We start from the raw sequence: 18,052 nt of genomic DNA on the forward strand, positions 1-18,052 counted from the left end.
TCTGTATTTTCGAATCGGTAAATGCTATGTAGATAAGAATTCGATAAAAAATACTGAATCGTTAAGATTCGGTATTCACCGAATCGGTAATTACCGATTCGGTATTTGCCATTCATTCCTATGGGCCTGGAGGCCCATAGGAATGAATGTCAATTACCGAATTGGTAATTACCAAGTCGGTAAAATAGGGAAAGAGTTGAGGTTCTGTGACGATCGTAAGTGGTGTTTTCGACTCGCACAAATATGGTCGAGTCTGGTATCTATGAACCGCAAATGACGAGTTTAGTGGGTGTGCGCAGTTTCGCTGTGCTAACCTAAACCGTTCGTTTGTTTCGTGGGTTTCTTCATCCGAGCCCACGGGTTCCATCTTAGATACGGCATCCATTTTGTCTCTTGCCCTCAAGTAGCCAGCGAACGGACGCTGTCCGCTTCGCGACCCTGGGATTCCCAAGACTCTTGCGGAAGACACCTTTCCTTTGAAAGTGTCTTTATGATGAGGGGGACGATACTGTAAGGCAGATGGCCCCGCTCGAGGCTCATCTTGCCGTGCCGGTCTATTGTCTTAGCCGTGCATCTCATTAGGCACGTCCCTTTGAAGCCTGCAGCTCGTGTTTCCCGATACCACCCCTTTTACACCCTTTCCGATCTCCCCACTGTTTCCGCCTTCCTCTGCACCTGTTTCTGGTCCTTCTTCGATCTGTTTACTGCTGATTGGAATGTACTAATGGTGGGAAGATGGGTTTTTACGGTTGGGAACCACCAAATGTTTCCGTACTTATGTCCCGGGCCCTGAATGCATCAAAGCAACCCCTCTTGGAGATAATGATGGGAACCAAGTTGTAAACCTTTGTGTATTTATGTTAACCTATGAGAGAAATGTGTATAAAAGGAGCGACCCACAGTAGCAATTTGAAGCAGACTCCACGAACATACACATGCTGTACTTCTTGTGACTTCTGTGTTTCCCTGCAGTAATAAACCTCGAATCTTTGACGCCGAAGGAAGTGTCCCGTGTCTCTGTCATTTGTACGCCGGAACAGGTTACCCACGAAGGTTTCAGGTGTTGTCCCCTGGCACCGCTGGGTCTTAGAATAACCCAGTCCTTCAGTTGGCGCCCAACGTGGGGCTGCATCAGTGGTACCGGTCCAAGCCTGACGATCGTGAGGAACTTCGTGTGAAATCTCCGAGGGAAGGTGCACCCCGCTTCATCGATCCTGTTGTCGAAACAAGTGGCCCGACGACTTTTCCCGCGAAGATTCCCGCCTCCTGACGGCTGCGACGGACTGCTGCCCTGACTGTAGACCTGTTTTGGCGCCTGGCGTAGACCTTGGTACAGCGAGACGATTGACGGGCCTTCCTGGTGACGCCATCGATCTTTGAGTTAAGTATTTGTGGGTTGCTCCCAGAGTCCTTAGTTGTGGTTGCTTAGTTGTTGCATGGTTCCATTGCATTTGTGGTTCTCAGTACTTGGTTCTTTGTTGTAATATTTGACACCTGCAGACGCCAAAAACCGAGGGTTTTTGCTCATTGCTGGGACTTGGTAAATCCCGTAACCCTTGAAGTTTGTGAAACTCAGCTAGTGTGCAAGATGCCTGGCCGTAGTACTTTGTTCAGTTGTTTTCGTCGTTGTGGTACGGATTCCCGATTGGAGGACTCGTGTCCGATACCTCCGGTTGGAACTCCAACATATGAGCTCTACAGCAAACATGGACTAGGTCCGATTACTTTTAATGAATATTGGATCCGCTATACTAAAAAAGATGGTGTCCTTAGTTGGCCACCTCATGGTAGTTTCGAGACCCCGATTTTAGATAACCTCGAGGCTAAATTGTTTAAGAAAAAATCAAGGCCGGCCATGTTTGATGCCTTTCGGTTGTGGCATAAAGAAGCCAAACAGAGAGAAATCAGACTGTTAAAACGTAATCAGAGAGATGGAGTTGCTACCATAGTAAAGAAAGCAGAGCAGTTTCAGCGAGATAAGGAGGAAAAGGAAAAGGAAGTTTTCGATAGATTGCAACGTATGTCTGTAGATAAGTGTTATCCCGCTTTACCGGCGGATACGGACAAAAAGGAGGAAGGTACCGAGGACCCCTTAATGTCTTATCTCATGAAGTCACCACCTCCGTATGTGCAGGGTACCGCAGTTCCTGTGGTTCCCCCTGCTCCTGCTCCCCAACCAGCTCCTGTCCCTGTATTTCCAGCTGTTCCCGCTCCTCTGCCTGCTTCTGTCCCTACTGCTCCTCCACTTGTACTTCCTCATACTCCTACTCCCGCTGCCTCTACTGTTCTGGTTTCTCCTGCCGTTCCCTCTGTTTCTGGTACTTCTCTTGTTACCCCTTTGGGCTATTCTTTGTCTCCGTCCGTTCGACATCGTACTCCCTCTGTAGCTGCTAACTTCTTAAATTCTCTTGGACCTATTCTTGAGTCCGCTGGTTCGGACGGTCCCCAAAGACGTAGTCAGCTTCCTGGTGGTAGGGAGCGTGACTCATTGTATAACATGGCTATGGGTTGGATGAAATGCCCCGTTAGGAATCCTCCCCGTTCGGTATTGAATACATTCGATCAATTCAATATACCGACACAAAGATATGTTTTTGAAGAAATGTGCAAGGTTTTACGTGACCTAATATCGGCTGACGCATCTGATGATGTAATGACTGCCTTGACTAATCTACAGCTTCAGTTTTCGAGTGGAATGATAGTAGGTAGCAGTGTTCGACGTGCAGTCTAGCAATTACTGTCCCTTCGTCCTTCTATAATGCCACGAGCATTGTTTGTAGAAGACATTGAAGGACCGTTAGGAGTACCTGGTCAGTACCCCATGCGCGAAGTTCCACCGGTATTTATGCCGGGTAATGCTGCAGCTCAACCCCCGATCTTGCCGCACTTTCAGAGGGTGTGGATCCATCTTCCATGGAAACGATCAGAAGTTTTACAGGTAAAGCAATCCATGCCTGACCCTCGCAAAAATCCTGCAGGGTATTATAAAGAATTATCGCAGCTCGTAGACGCCACGATAATGAATCTTGCCGATATCGATATGCTGTTTGGCAATGTCGTGCCGCAACCGGTATGGACAAAGATTCGTCAGGAGAATCATGCGAAAGAATTAGGTGGTGATTGGGCTGCGCTTGTAGCAGCTGATGGTTTACAAGTTGGTGGTGCGAAACCTGAACAGTTAATTGCTAATCTCCCCCAGAGAATTATAACTCTAATGAAAACGCTTATGCCAGCCATGAAGGTAAATTGGGACAAACTGTCCGCTTGCAAGCAAAAGAAGGATGAGAGCGTCTCTGACTTCTTCACGAGATTTGAGGAGGCTTTCATTGACCACAGTGGTCAAGACATGGGTACCGAAGGGGGTCAGAGGTTGTTTGTGGACAAATTTGTTTCAAATTTATTGCCTGACTTGAGCAACAAGTTGAAATATTCTGAAAGTGCGTGGGCTGTTTCTACTTCTGCTCAGATATTGGCTACGGCTCAATATTATGAGAATAGAGAGAAAGAGGAGAACAATCGCGCTGATAAGAAGACGAAAGAACTCAGAACTAAAGTGTTGTTGCAACAGGCGTATCCTCCGCGTTCGAATCAAAATGACTCGCAACAACGTAATAGATCGCAGTCCCAGTCAAATAGGTCACAATCACGAAATGATTCCTCTTCACAAAGATCATCGTTAGGGTACAATCAGTGTGTCTATTGTAGACAGGAGGGCCATTTGAAATTTGATTGTCCAGTCCTCAATGAACGTAATAGTGGTAATTCGTCTAGAGGAGGTCGTGGTGGTTCTCAACAGACATCGCGTGGTAGAGGTCGCGGTGCTCAAAGCGATCGTTCCACTAACACTTCTGATTCAAATAATTGTTTTGATCAGCGTGGATCGTCGCAAGGGCGATCTGCTCAGTACAATGTAGATGATTATTACGTCGATCAGGATGCTGACGACGGTAATTACTAGGATAGCCACAGACAAGGAGAGGGAGTGGTATCAGTTCCGGTTGATCAGAGAGGGCCTTACGTCGCAGTTGCCACCTCGGGCGTCGTTGAGCCTTTTCTGTTGGACACTGGTGCAGCGAAAAGTTCTATTATGCATTCGAAACTCCCTGGCGCACCTTTGTCTGGCTTAACAAATGTTTCCGTTGGATTCTCTGGCGCCCCTGTTAGCAATCCGGTTTCACGCCCTTTGCCTCTTACAATTGGGCCGCGTGAGCTCAAAGCTCCGTTGATTTTGACCACTGGTTGTGGTGAAAATCTTTTGGGCCTGGATTTGCTAAAACGTTTACATGCGACTTTGTATTGTTCTCCTACGGGAGTGAAGCTTACTTTGGGTGAGAGAGTTATCTCTCCTATGTACTTGTCTCTCGATAAGCTTCCACCGGAATTGAGTTCTCTTCCTGCATCTTTGTGGGCAACAGGTCCCAATGACGTGGGCCTGCTTGACATCTCCCCTTATGTTGTCCATTTGAAATCTAATGTGCGGTTGCCAAGTATTCCCCAGTATCGTATCTCCCTTGATGGTGAACGAGCATTGTTAGCCATTATCTATGACCTGATTGAGAAAGACGTTATTGAGGAGACTCGGGGAAACGTGTGCAACAGTCCTGTGTTGCCCATTCTAAAACGTACTGATCCTTCGAAACCACCTGTTTATCGTTTTGTTATCGATTTACGGGAGGTAAATAAAATTGTGATTCCTCAGTTCCCTGTTGTGCCCGACATCACGGCGCTACTGACTTTGATTCCAGCCTCAGCATCTTGGTTTTCAGTAATCGATCTGAAGAATGCGTTCTTCAGTATACCGATTGCTGAAGAGAGTAGAGATCTTTTCGGTTTCTCTCTTGGTGGCCGCAGCTTCTGGTTTAAGCGTGCTCCTCAGGGCTACTGTGAAAGTCCATCGATATACAACCAAGCCTTGAAGGGCCAACTAGATGCTTTTGTGTTGCCGGTTGGTGCAACCTTGATCCAATATGTTGACGACTTATTGGTGGCTGCAGATACTCAGGACATTTGCAAAATTGCCACGGTATCGTTGTTGCAACATCTCTGTGACTTACATCACAAGGTGTCTCCTTCTAAACTTCAATATTGTTGCCAAGAAGTAACCTATCTAGGTCACTTATTGTCAAAGGAGGGAAGAAGGTTGACCCCAGAGAGAATTGCAGCAATTGCCCGAATGACTGTGCCAACAACTCAGAGAGATGTGCGTGCCTTTTTAGGTATCACGTCATACTGCAGACAGTGGATCCCAAATTTTTCATTGCTAGCGAAACCATTGGTGGCTCTTACGTGCAAGGATGTTCCAACTCCTTTACCATGGACGGAAGAATGTCAGAAAAGTTTTTCTGAATTGCGTGACGCGTTGTGTTCGGCTCCTGTGTTAGGTACCCCTGACTACAGTAAGCCGTTTACATTATACGTGCACGAGAGAGAAGGTTGTGCGTTAAGTGTTTTGACGCAACCTTTTGGTGGTAAGCAGCGTCCATGTGCATATTTTTCCTCGACCTTGGACCCAGTAGCTAGAGCATTGCCGAGTTGTTTGAGAGCAACAGCGGCAGCTGCGGTGTCCATCCGACAATCAGCAGGATTGGTCATGGATAATATGCTTACGGTAATGGTTCCGCATGCAGTTGACACTCTCTTAAATCGTACGAAAACTCAGCACTTGATGAGTGCAAGGTTGTCTGGGTACGAGTTGACGCTCTTGGCAAGTCATATTCAGATAAAACGTTGTAATTTCCTGAACCCGGCGACTTTGTTACCCATTACTATGGAATCAGATGAAGTAACCCCTCACGACTGCTATTTGCGGACTGAGGAGGAAACAAAAGGTCGTGTGGACCTTAAAAACACTCCTTTGGATGATCCCGATGGGACTTTGTATGTGGATGGTTCATGTTTTAAATTGCCAAATGGTAATGTCACGACTGCGTATGCTGTGGTAACTTTGAATACTGTTGTGGAAGCTGCGAGATTGAATCAGAATTCTGCTCAGGCTGCAGAACTGATCGCTTTGACTAGAGCGTGTGTGTTGTCGAAAGGAAAACGGGTGAATGTGTTTACTGATAGTCAATACGCTTTTGGCGTTGCGCATAGCTTTGGACGATTGTGGCGAGAGAGAGGTTTTATGACGTCGCATGGCACGAAGATTCAGCATGGACAGCTTGTGAATGATCTTTTGGATGCACTCACTTTGCCTAAGCAGGTGGCGATTGTTAAATGTAGTGCACATCGGAAGGTGACGGATGATGTTGGTCGTGGTAATGCGTTTGCGGATGAGACTGCTAAGGAGACTGCCCGGAACCTTAGCACGAGAATGTATGTGACGAGTTCGGTTAGGTGGCCTACAGAAACGAGTATGTGTGAGGATACCATCGAGAGTGTGAAAGCGATACAGAATGAGGCCACCGAGACTGAGAAGACGAAATGGAAAGAGAGTACGGGAAAGTTGGATGCGAATGGTTGTTGGATTGATTTGTCAGAGCACAAGAGGTGGATGTTGCTAGATGCGTATGTGTTAGCTGTTGTGACGATGGCACATGGGTTAGCACATATTAGCGCGAAAGGAATTTGTAAGTTGTTGTCCCCTGTGTGGAAGAATGATGGTATCACGAAGTGTGCTGAAAGATTGGTGAAGAATTGCATGATATGTATGATGTACAATCCTGGTAAGGGAACCCCTACACCTGCTGGCCATTTTGCACCCCCTTCATGTCCTTTTGAGGTGATTCAACTAGACTTCATCCATATGGAGCGATGCAATAACCTGAAATACGTTTTAGTTGTGGTTTGCGCATTCTCCCGATGGATTGAAGCCTACCCTCTCAAAGACAACACTGCTATGTCCACTGCGAAAATCCTACTGAAGGAATACTTTCCTCGGTATGGAATGCCACGAATTGTATGGTCTGATAACGGAAGTGAGTTTGTAGGGAGTGTAATGAAGAGTGTGTGTAAGGGCCTAGGAATTACTCAAAAATTCCATAGTGCCAATCATCCCCAGTCAGCAGGTTTGGTTGAAGGGTATAATGGCACCCTTAAACTCAAACTAGCGAAGATTCAGGCTACGACGGGTCTTTCGTGGCCTGACGCTTTGCCTCTAGCTTTGTTGTCAACAAGGGCGACTGTACACTCCCGAGTAGGGCTTAGTCCCTATGAAATAGTGTTCGGCCGTCCTGCAAATGTTTGGGGGGTCCCTAGACCAAGTGTGTTTTCCGATCTTGAGTACCCAATGTTGATCGATTATCTGCATGATCTGACTGCTAAACTGAGGTTAATTCATCAACAGGTCTTTGAAGCACTGCCGACGCAGACGGAAGGTCCAGGCCACCAGCTCCAGCCCAGAGACTGGGTGGTGACGAGGAACTTCGGAAGAAAGCCTCAGGCGCAAAGATTCAGACTGCAACAAATTACCCGTACCAAATGCTTTATGTTTCAGGTGTTCCTTCTGTTTCTGATTGTTTCTTCGTTATTGGCGGGTGGGGTGTATTACATGATACCGTACTTCCTACCTTCTGCCATACCTACTCCTACTTCTGAACCTAAACCTACCTCCACTGTATCCCCTCATTCCTTCCATATCTTACCCGAACACGAACAGGCTAGACGTGCGGAATTCAGAAATAATTCCTTTATTCAGCTCCTTCATCAGCACCAGTTAGTGGTTAACACTACTAACTGTTGGGTGTGTGGGTTAATGCCACATACCACGGATAAGGGAATTCCGTATCTGGTCCTTCCTTATAGTTCCCAGGGTTCAGCTCGAGCATTTCAAACAATGTTTCAAAGTGCACTAGATTCCTACCCCAATCGAGAGCCACATCTTTCCCACTTTGGCCCTGGTTCGTACCACAAGCCTTTGGCTATAGCGATCGCTGATTTGGATAGGGATATCTATGAGCCGTTGCTCATCCCAGAGGAGGAGGTGCGAGCCTATAGGGTCCTGAGTAAGGTTGAGTACAGTGCGCTCGTGGGTGAAAGACCGCTTAGAAGCTCGTCTCCGATATGGATCGTACCCCACCTTGGTAATTTCTGTCTACTCGGTCGTGGCCGAGGATCGAGAGCTCGTCTTGGAGAGAGCGCTTGCTCCGAGACTTATATCCTACCGATGCTCTCTTTCACTGTGTTTCTGGCTGCCAAGGGTACATACTTTATCTGCCATGATCGTGCGTATACATGGTTGCCCTCTGACTTTGTGGGCTCATGTTATATCGCAAATCTGTTGCCTCCGACGTTCACTGTTGATGCAGACTATCACAAGACTAGAGTTGTGAGAGGCGTGATTAGCGAAGAGGACACTGCCGGTCAAGAGGCAGGAGACTTTTTCAAGGGTTTCCTTCCGTTTTGGGGACCTATGGTCAATAGTAGGAACCTGAGACAGTTGACTCGAGTAGTGGAATCGACAGCTAATATCACTGCCAGTGCCCTTGGTAATATCACCACAGAACTTCAGGCGGATAGGCTCATGACGTTACAAAACCGTATGGTTTTAGACGCTGTTTTAGCAGACCGAGGTGGAGTATGTAAGGTGATCCATTCGAGCTGCTGTATTTTCATTCCAGATAACGCTCCGACTGTCTATCAAGCCATCTCAAAGTTGCATAAGATCTCTGAGTCCATACACGTGGACGTAGGGGATTGGACGCTACTTGGGTGGTTTTGGGGCCTGATGTCGACTTGGGGTTGGAAAATTCTGATGATCATCGGAGTTGTTGTGGCGTTTCTGTTCACGTGTTGCCTTTGTGTGCAGTGTGGTCCTGCCTTATGTGGCATCTGTGCTACGACGTGTATAAGACAGCCGCCTGTTACCAAAGCAGCTCAGTTGGATAGAATTATGTTGCAACAACATCTAGACGGTCTGATGAATATCGAGTATGATTCTGACTAGTGCTTGCCTACATGAGGGCAAAAGGAGCGTCTGAGGTTCTGTGACGATCGTAAGTGGTGTTTTCGACTCGCACGAATATGGTCGAGTCTGGTATCTATGAACCGCAAATGACGAGTTTAGTGGGTGTGCGCAGTTTCGCTGTGCTAACCTAAACCGCTCGTTTGTTTCGTGGATTTCTTCATCCGAGCCCACGGGTTCCATCTTAGATACGGCATCCATTTTGTCTCTTGCCCTCAAGTAGCCAGCGAACGGACGCTGTCCGCTTCGCGACCCTGAGATTCCCAAGACTCTTGCGGAAGACACCTTTCCTTTGAAAGTGTCTTTATGATGAGGGGGACGATACTGTAAGGCAGATGGCCCCGCTCGAGGCTCATCTTGCCGTGCCGGTCTATTGTCTTAGCCGTGCATCTCATTAGGCACATCCCTTTGATGCCTGCAGCTCGTGTTTCCCGATACCACCCCTTTTACACCCTTTCCGATCTCCCCACTGTTTCCGCCTTCCTCTGCACCTGTTTCTGGTCCTTCTTCGATCTGTTTACTGCTGATTGGAATGTACTAATGGTGGGAAGATGGGTTTTTACGGTTGGGAACCACCAAATGTTTCCGTACCTATGTCCCGGGCCCTGAATGCATCAAAGCAACCCCTCTTGGAGATAATGATGGTAACCAAGTTGTAAACCTTTGTGTATCATGTTAACCTATGAGAGAAATGTGTATAAAAGGAGCGACCCACAGTAGCAATTTGAAGCAGACTCCACGAACATACACATGCTGTACTTCTTGTGACTTCTGTGTTTCCCTGCAGTAATAAACCTCGAATCTTTGACGCCGAAGGAAGTGTCCCGTGTCTCTGTCATTTGTACGCCGGAACAGGTTACCCACGAAGGTTTCAGGTGTTGTCCCCTGGCACCGCTGGGTCTTAGAATAACCCAGTCCTTCAGAGTCAAGGGTGGCAGGGTGTCACTTTGACACCCTGTTGCACCCCTGAATAGTGCTTGTGTGCACATGTGGCACACATACATGCCTTAAGGGCATGTATGTCTGTCACATGGCTCAGGTGTAAATGCACAGATTTGTATTTACAGAGGTATTCGTTATTTACCACCAACTAATAGTTGGTGGTAAATAACGAATCCTTAAAGCACAGAAGCACTCTTTGAAGTGCTTCCTACATGTCATTTACCGATTCGATAAATACCGAATCGGTAAATGATAATTCGGTAAATACCGAATCGGTAAATACTGATTTGTTATTTACCGAATCAGTAAATTTACCACCTACATAGGAAAAGCCTATTACCGGTCGGTAACGGCCGATTTCGGCCGGTACCGACCGGTAATAACCTTCCTACATCTGGCCCTAAGAACCTTATTTAGAGTTTGGTGGACAGGATTCTCCTTCAAGCCATACCGGATAGCCTGTCTTCTGTATTTCAAGTTTCATAGACTATAATGCACTTGTAATTTGGCAAGCAGGACATTCGCCACATCTGTGATGGAGTATCCCATCAGCCACGCTCTAAATAGGGCCATAAATCTTTTTGCACACCTTGAGGCAGCTTATTTTATACTTCGGCCCATTATTTTGTCATTTTTACACTTAATAACACTGTCTGGGCATTAGTTGCAACTCAAAAGTACAACTTTAACATCCAAATATAGCAATTAGCAACAGAAAGGTGACCAGTCAACCTTTGCAAAGGGCCTTCCACTGTGCAGCGGCAACATGTGCGGCTGCATTTTTAGAAACCTTTGAACCATTTGAGATAGAATTTTTTTCAATTAAAATCTACAGATTATGCAACAGATAATAGATTTAGTGGTGAATATGGTAGAAATATAAGTATGCAAAAAATGAAGTGGCCGCACATTCGCATAATTCCAGTGGCCCTGCTTACACTGTGTGTAATAAAAAATGTAAATATTGACTTATGTATTCATTGTGCTTTCTGTGTCTGGTTTTAACCTTGTAGCTCAATATTCATCACTATGTCAACGAGAACTCATTGGTTGCCCACATAGGCATCTGTGGTGAGTGGACAATTGAGCTTTTATTATTCAATAACGTGCATGTTCCACCTATTAGTTTAACATGCATTTCTTTTTTATATTCAGTTTCTTGAAAATGAAAGACCAACAAAATAGTTAGAGGATAGTTTGGTCTTTTTACCCACATCTCTAACCCCATTACTGAAAAGAAAGAATTATATAAATGCATCATTTTGCACTTTTCCCTCCAGGGAAACAGTTCCCAGAGGCCTTCATAGAAATGGTTGAGAAAGTTCACTTTGTTCACTCATTCAGGGACATTTTGTTCACAATGGCAGTATTTTCGTTTTTCTGAGTGCTCCCTTGGTCAGATGCCATAATTATGATCTATTAATAATGAAAAGTTGTGCTAAATTAAGATATTTGTAAAGGTCGAATGTAGTACGCAAGGATTTTGGTCCTGCTGATAAACCCTCAGATGAAAGATTTGCACTGTGAGAAACCACCTTAGTCCCATTGAGGAGGGTGTTTATATTGGTTTACTAGTTGTACATTTGTACATATGTGTCATTGTATTAAAGTGCATCTAATGGGTGCCTTATGTCAAAACGTATGCTCAATACAGTAGTCCTGAAATGGTCATGGTGATAAGCCAAACGTGAAGGTTATAGGCCTGATTGGTTGAATGGAGAAAGTTAGGTTAGATGCTATTGGGCTGTTCAGTTTATTATGACAAGATACAACAAAGGCAGTTGGCTGGCTTATTTATTGGGAAAACATATATTAAAGGTAATAGACTATTACTCTTTTTTCTAAAGCCTGTTAAAGCTTTTTTGTTACATAGAGTCTCACAGATTACCTTGGCAAGCAATGGTTGTGGTGTTTTGTACCCCCTCTGACAAATGCTGAGGGTAGAATATTTGTATTATAATAATCCTTTTCAGTCCCTCTTGGGACGGGCAGGGTATTGTTTTTTCAACTGTACTTCTGTACATATTTATATATTTATGACTGTATGCCTTACAGTTTCCTTGAGGGAAGGGTTATTCTCAATACAGTCTTACGGTGGCAAAACTATGATATTGTCTACACTTGTGCACATCCGCCTAAAACTGAGCATTTTTCAGTGCCAGGACTTGTGCGCAAGTCCTTTAGTTTTCCATTTTCTCCTTTAATAGGTCCCCCTTTTTCCATCACTCTCTTTAATTTCATTTGTTTGTGAGTTTGTTGTAGTGTACTGCCTGACAACATCCCAGGCAGTGCTACCGGTCTACTCGCTTGCTCCTCTTTTCATCTGCAGTGCACCCCATTCCATGCGGACACCGATTTTAAACCAGGTTGCCAGCTTGGAATGGTATTTTCCCAATATGTATTGTTGTTATATTGTTCCAAGATGGCTGTCATGCTTAGAAGCAGCATGTCACCAATCTGGAGCTTTCGCTAGGTTCCCAATGGGCTCTCAGATCAAGGAATACAAGACTGTTGCTGTCCCCTCGGCAAGCGAGAAGAACCAGCCCTCACCTGGGTTGTCAGGGGGACCTGATAAATTGCTATATCACGGTACTGGGAGCCCCACAGGCTTCCTCAAACGCCACCTGAGAACATTGTTTGAAGAGGAGGGCTCTCTATGGCAAGTGTGGTTAGGAATTACAATCAGCACCCTGAAGGTTAGGGCAGACAGCCTGCACACCCCCAAAATATTATTTTTTTACTAGGAAGAAAGCAGTGAACAGACAGGTAACAGAAATCTAGTCAGAAAGTCTATGAGCCAGACCCATTTCTGAGTCCTTGGATGCATCCTACCTCCTTGGGAAAGTACAGCCCTATTTCTCAGAAGCCCTATAAGGCCAGGTGTGAAGGAAAACCTCTACATGAGACTTATTGCTTTGCTAATCTTGGACTTTAATTCTCCCTGGGTTTGTAAGGAGGCGGCATTGGCATGTAGACTATGCAGCTACTGCAAAAAATCTTGGCTCCACCTATCGTGCTGCTGTCTAAAACTCGCCGACAAACGACCCCGCCTTCTAGTCCATATATTACGGGCTAAAGGCATTAGGAGCTGCAGAAAGGCCTCAGTCTTGTGGTTTTCTGAAAATAGGGCATGCACCTTAGCCAGACTGGGAAGTTTACAAACTCCTACTACTTCCTGCAGCTGATATTGCTCAACATTAGGTCCTGGTTGGTCCGCACTCTGTATTTAATTTTTTGTTTTATAACTCTGAATGTTCCTTGCATGCTTGAAGGTGTTAACAGCCCGTGAATTAATCATCATACTGTTCTAACATGAATTTAGTGTGAGATATGACTCTATTCATGAAATGTGATGGGCTAACACTTTACACATTATTCTCTTTACCTCGCACCCATGGAAGCTTTGCTCATTACTAATGATGTCAATAGCATGCCAACTATGGGGCATATTACCAAGGCAGGCAAAATTATATTATCGCCGCTTTTGTGTCCGGTTTCGCTAACAACTGCTTTTAAGTGATAGCGAGCGGTTTAGAGCCGCTTTGCATGTCAGCGATTTTTATCGCTAATGACATGCAAAGTGGGCGTACCCAACCTGTTAGCGACTGAAAGCAGTCGCTAACATCGCTATCGCCTATTATCAACGCAGGCCTAGCGACAAAAAAATTTGCGCTAAGCTAGAATATCGCTGAAAACTAACGCCTGCTCAGACCAATTCTTAGCCTGTATAGCCAATCGGAGGTGGATATTTAGGCTAAGTCCCTATTAGCGATATTGGCTGAATATCGCTGAATTTCCAGCGATATTCACGCATTTCGCCGCTATCGCCGGATATTTTATCGCTTTGGAGATAAGCGTTGCTAATAGCACGTTATCTCTGCGATAAAATTCGGCGATGCGGAGCGATAAAAAAAATGTCGCTAAGCTTATTTAGCGATAAATATCGCTAGTTGTTGATAATATGCCCCTATGTTTTATCTGGTTTTAACTTGGTTTTTACTCTGCGTGAAGATCGTATTTTTGAAACTCTATTAATTGCATTATTTTATACTTCCCCCCCTTCCCTTGGAAGGAGCTAACGCTAGGCTTGGTGCTACTTCGAAGTGAATTGAGTTCCATCCAGTTTTAATCATGCAAGGTGATCTAATTTAAGAAATATTGATTGTGCTTTCCATAGGTCCTTACTGACACAGCGCTGGTGGCCTGACTGTCGCTTTCTTTTATGTGTAACCGGAATGCACATCTGTTTTTTCACATCCTTTTAGATATGTAATGATTTTAATTAATTGAACATGAATAAAAAATCAATGTCACCAATCGTGGATTGGTGCGGCAAAGGTACACAATGCAGAATGCCATTCCAAGATGTTTGTCCAAAGCTTTTTTAATGTTATACTTATTTGTTTTGTTACGTTTGTGGCGCTTTTACGCTACAGCATTTTTTTCTTTTTGTCTTTTATCTTATATATGCTTGTTGAGTTTGAATGTGCACTTTACACTGAATGGGTGAGTGGTTGAAAACAAAAATGAGTCAGTGGGTGGAAGAATATATGCAGGCATAAGTATCAGTCTAGGTATGATAAAAAAAAATCAGGGTGTGAATCACAAAAGTAAACGTCCACTTTTGTGTAAATTTACGTTTTTTCTGTTTTCACAAACTACGAGATAATAGTAAGCTTAGGACTTCAGAGACTGCTCAGTTGGAGCACTAAAGAAGATAGGACTGGACCTATCTTTTTATGTGTGGGGTTTTTCCCCACAACTGCGGAGTCTCCAAAGTCATAGTTACTATTATATTGTTTGTGAATGCTGAAAAGGAGTAAACTTACACAAAAGTGCAAGTTTAACTTTGTGAATCGGGCCCCGAGTGTCTGTACCCACCACTGACTGAAAAAGCATTTTTAGTTATAAGCCAGGCCTATTGGCATTACCAGTGTTTGTTTGTACACTCCACCAGCGGAAGAGGAAGGATTTCCTTGCCTATTTGACAAGGAAGCAGGGGGATAATAGATTTCAGAGGGCTCAGCATATACCTGCCACTGCCACCGACGAGTGTTAAATGACGGGATGTGTTTCTGCAGCCATCAGTGAAGGCGTCAAGGTAAAGCTGATTGGGTGAGTAACACACAGCCGGGTCTTCTCCTGACAGCATCACGCTTTCCAGCATGTCTTAATCAGGCATCGCTTGCTAAGGGGAGCCGCGGATTGGGCCAAATTGGCCAATTAGTCTGTCCTCGCTTTCTAACGGCCGGATCCTACCATCGATCGAGAAGGGTATATACACGGTTAAAATGTTGTGAACAAATGCACAGCATGCCTAACGTTATGATAAAATTGCTTTAAATCACTTTGGTTGAATGTTTATTTTCGCATTATCATATAATTTATAAATCACACATGAAGCAGTATATGAAATCACCAAATAACGTATAAAATAAAATTAAACAAACAGCCACCCAAGTCAATTTAAAATAGCAATGATTATAGCTTAACAGATTCAAGTTGTATCCTTAACGGAACAGTTCAAATAACATTTATAAATAAGCAAACAAATTACATTCTAAAAACAGATGACGAGTTGTCAAACGTGATATTTTTTTCCCGCATTTTTGTTAGTTGAAATGTTTTTGAAGTTTCACTAATCCAAGGAGAATAGATAGATTATGGGTAGCAGGAATCAAAGCTTCCCTCACACAGAACAGCAACATACACTTTACCCACACAAAGAGAACAGGTATAAACTTGCATCTCCATTTCCTACCTTACCCACGAGAGATGCACACAAGGAACAAGTCCTACAAAACAGAAGTGGGGGGACTAAGCAATTTTGGCAATATGCAAGTGACTTCACAGCGCATGATAAAGCTGAGCGTGACACCACACAGGGCATCACAGGAAGTGTCTCACAACCCATGATCTCACAGGAAGTGACATCACAAGAAGTGACATCAGATCTTAAGACCTCACACATATGTTTAGCAGATCTATCATGAGTATATTTGAGTGCATTACAATATTTAACAAAGTAGATTTTTCACCAGGGTTGTGCCAAAAATGTGACACAACTCCAACACAAAATCTGTGCATCAACGTATATATATTTTTTAAAACTCTGCCACAAAGAAATTGGCAACAAAGAATAATGTGGCATTAAGGGCCAGATGTAGGTTGTCCAATACCGGTCGGTAATGGCCGAAATTACCGAATTTCTGCCTTTATCGACCGGTATTGGGCTTTCTAGATGTCGGTGGCATTTTTTAAGGACTCAGTATTTTACCAAATCGGTAATTTAAGGATTCAGTAAAATACCGAATTCTTAACATACCGATTCAGTAAAATACCGAATCCAGGATGTAGGAAGCACTCAAGTTAGTGCATTCCCCAGTTAAGGATTCGTTATTTACCACCAACTAAAAGTTGGTGGTAAATAATGAAAACCCTTGAAAAAGCATTTGTTTTTGCTTTTCCAACAGTGCCATGTTAGCCTTAGGGCATGTATGTCTGCAACATGTGCACCCATACACAATTGAGGGGTGCAACAGGGTGTCAAAGTGACACCCTGCCACCCTTCAATGTTTCCCCCAATTACCGAATCGGTATTTACCGATCCGGTAATTGACATTCATTCCTATGGGCCTCGGAAAAATTACCTACATCCCAGTTGCCTGTTCTTAAATACCGAATGCGTATGATTCGGTATTTAAGAATCAGTAATCTGGGATTACCTACATCTGGCCCTAAATCTCTTCTGCTTAAATGCTTGCAAAGTATGCATTTGTAAATATCTTATGGGGTTAAGGCACCTGCTGCATTGATCTTTGTGTGCCCAGTAAATCTCAGGGAATAATCATGGGAAATTCTGGTGCATTTGCTAGAGAGATCTGTGTTTTGTGTTGTCATAGTTTTGAATCAAGGTAGAATAGAGGGATAATATATCTCCTGCGAAACAAATCATGTAACACAAAGATGATAGATTTTTGTTTTATGTAGAGATGTTAGCAGGTTACTGCTTTTAACACAAAAATCCTTTTGTTGCTTGCAGTTCATAAATTGTAATCCTTCTCATATAGCACAGTGAGCTATGAAGGACATGTGGCTCCTACACCTTGTAACCATCACTGTCTTATGTAACACATCTTGTACATTGATTACACACATATGATTTTTTGTAAATGTATAATGTGCATATGTGAAAAATTTGCAAAAACTAACCAATAGGTCTCACTATTTTTAAAAACACGCTGACATTCACGTTTTTATGCCCTTCAAAAGTTGTAATCATCATTTTTCCAATGCAGGCTGCAGTACCTTATGCCATTATTTGACCTCCTTTAGTTTAGACACAAGTGATTGCTGTATCACAGCTGCCATCTCATGGCAGGTACAAGAACAAGTCATTGCAGAGGTAGTGATGGGTTAGGTGTGGTAAGTTTGGTTATAGTATGGTTGGGTATGGTCGGTAGGGTATGATAAGTTATTGTTATCATTGCTGTTATTGTTACTAATACTATTATTATTGTTACTATTAATAGTAATACCACTTTCAAATTGGCCAGTCCTGTTGAATAAGCGACATTAGCATAGTGCTGTTGTAATCTCAAAGGAGAGTGCTATGAAATTGAGACCGAAGACCAGTTTGTGTTGAAAGTGATGAACTTGCAAGACATGTACAGCAAAAATAGCAGCATTTTTCATATATTTTTTTAAGTCTGCTTCCACATCTTTACTTAGCTTACCATTGGATCTACAGCTTTTTAGTTAACTATCATGACTCTAAAGTAAATTAAATGGATGCTCAAGAGTCAGCGATGTAAAGCACTTCAGGGCCAATTCACCAAGGTACTCATGTGGAGTATAGTTACGAGTGTGGAGTCTCAACACTCTTGTCATGTGTCTCCGCACTTGTGGCGGAATCTCCGCACTCGTGGCAGAATCTCCGCACGGCATGCTGCAGAGAGTGTCCCATGCGGAGATTCTGCGGCGAGTGGGGTGACTCCACCCTGAGTGGGAAGACTCTGCCACGAGGGTGGAGACTCCGCCTTTGTAACTTTGCTCATGGACGCCTCCTCTTCTAAAGGCGGAGGAGCGCCACCCCACCTCCTTCAGCACTGCAAAAAAAGGAAAAATAAAATGCTAATAATGCGATGTTATCAATTTTTATTTTTCTGTGCTGTAGCAACTGTGTAGGCGGAGCCTGGCTGCTCTGCT

Source organism: Lissotriton vulgaris, chromosome 10, assembly GCF_964263255.1.
Source record: "Lissotriton vulgaris chromosome 10, aLisVul1.2, whole genome shotgun sequence".
Taxonomy (NCBI): domain Eukaryota; kingdom Metazoa; phylum Chordata; class Amphibia; order Caudata; family Salamandridae; genus Lissotriton; species Lissotriton vulgaris.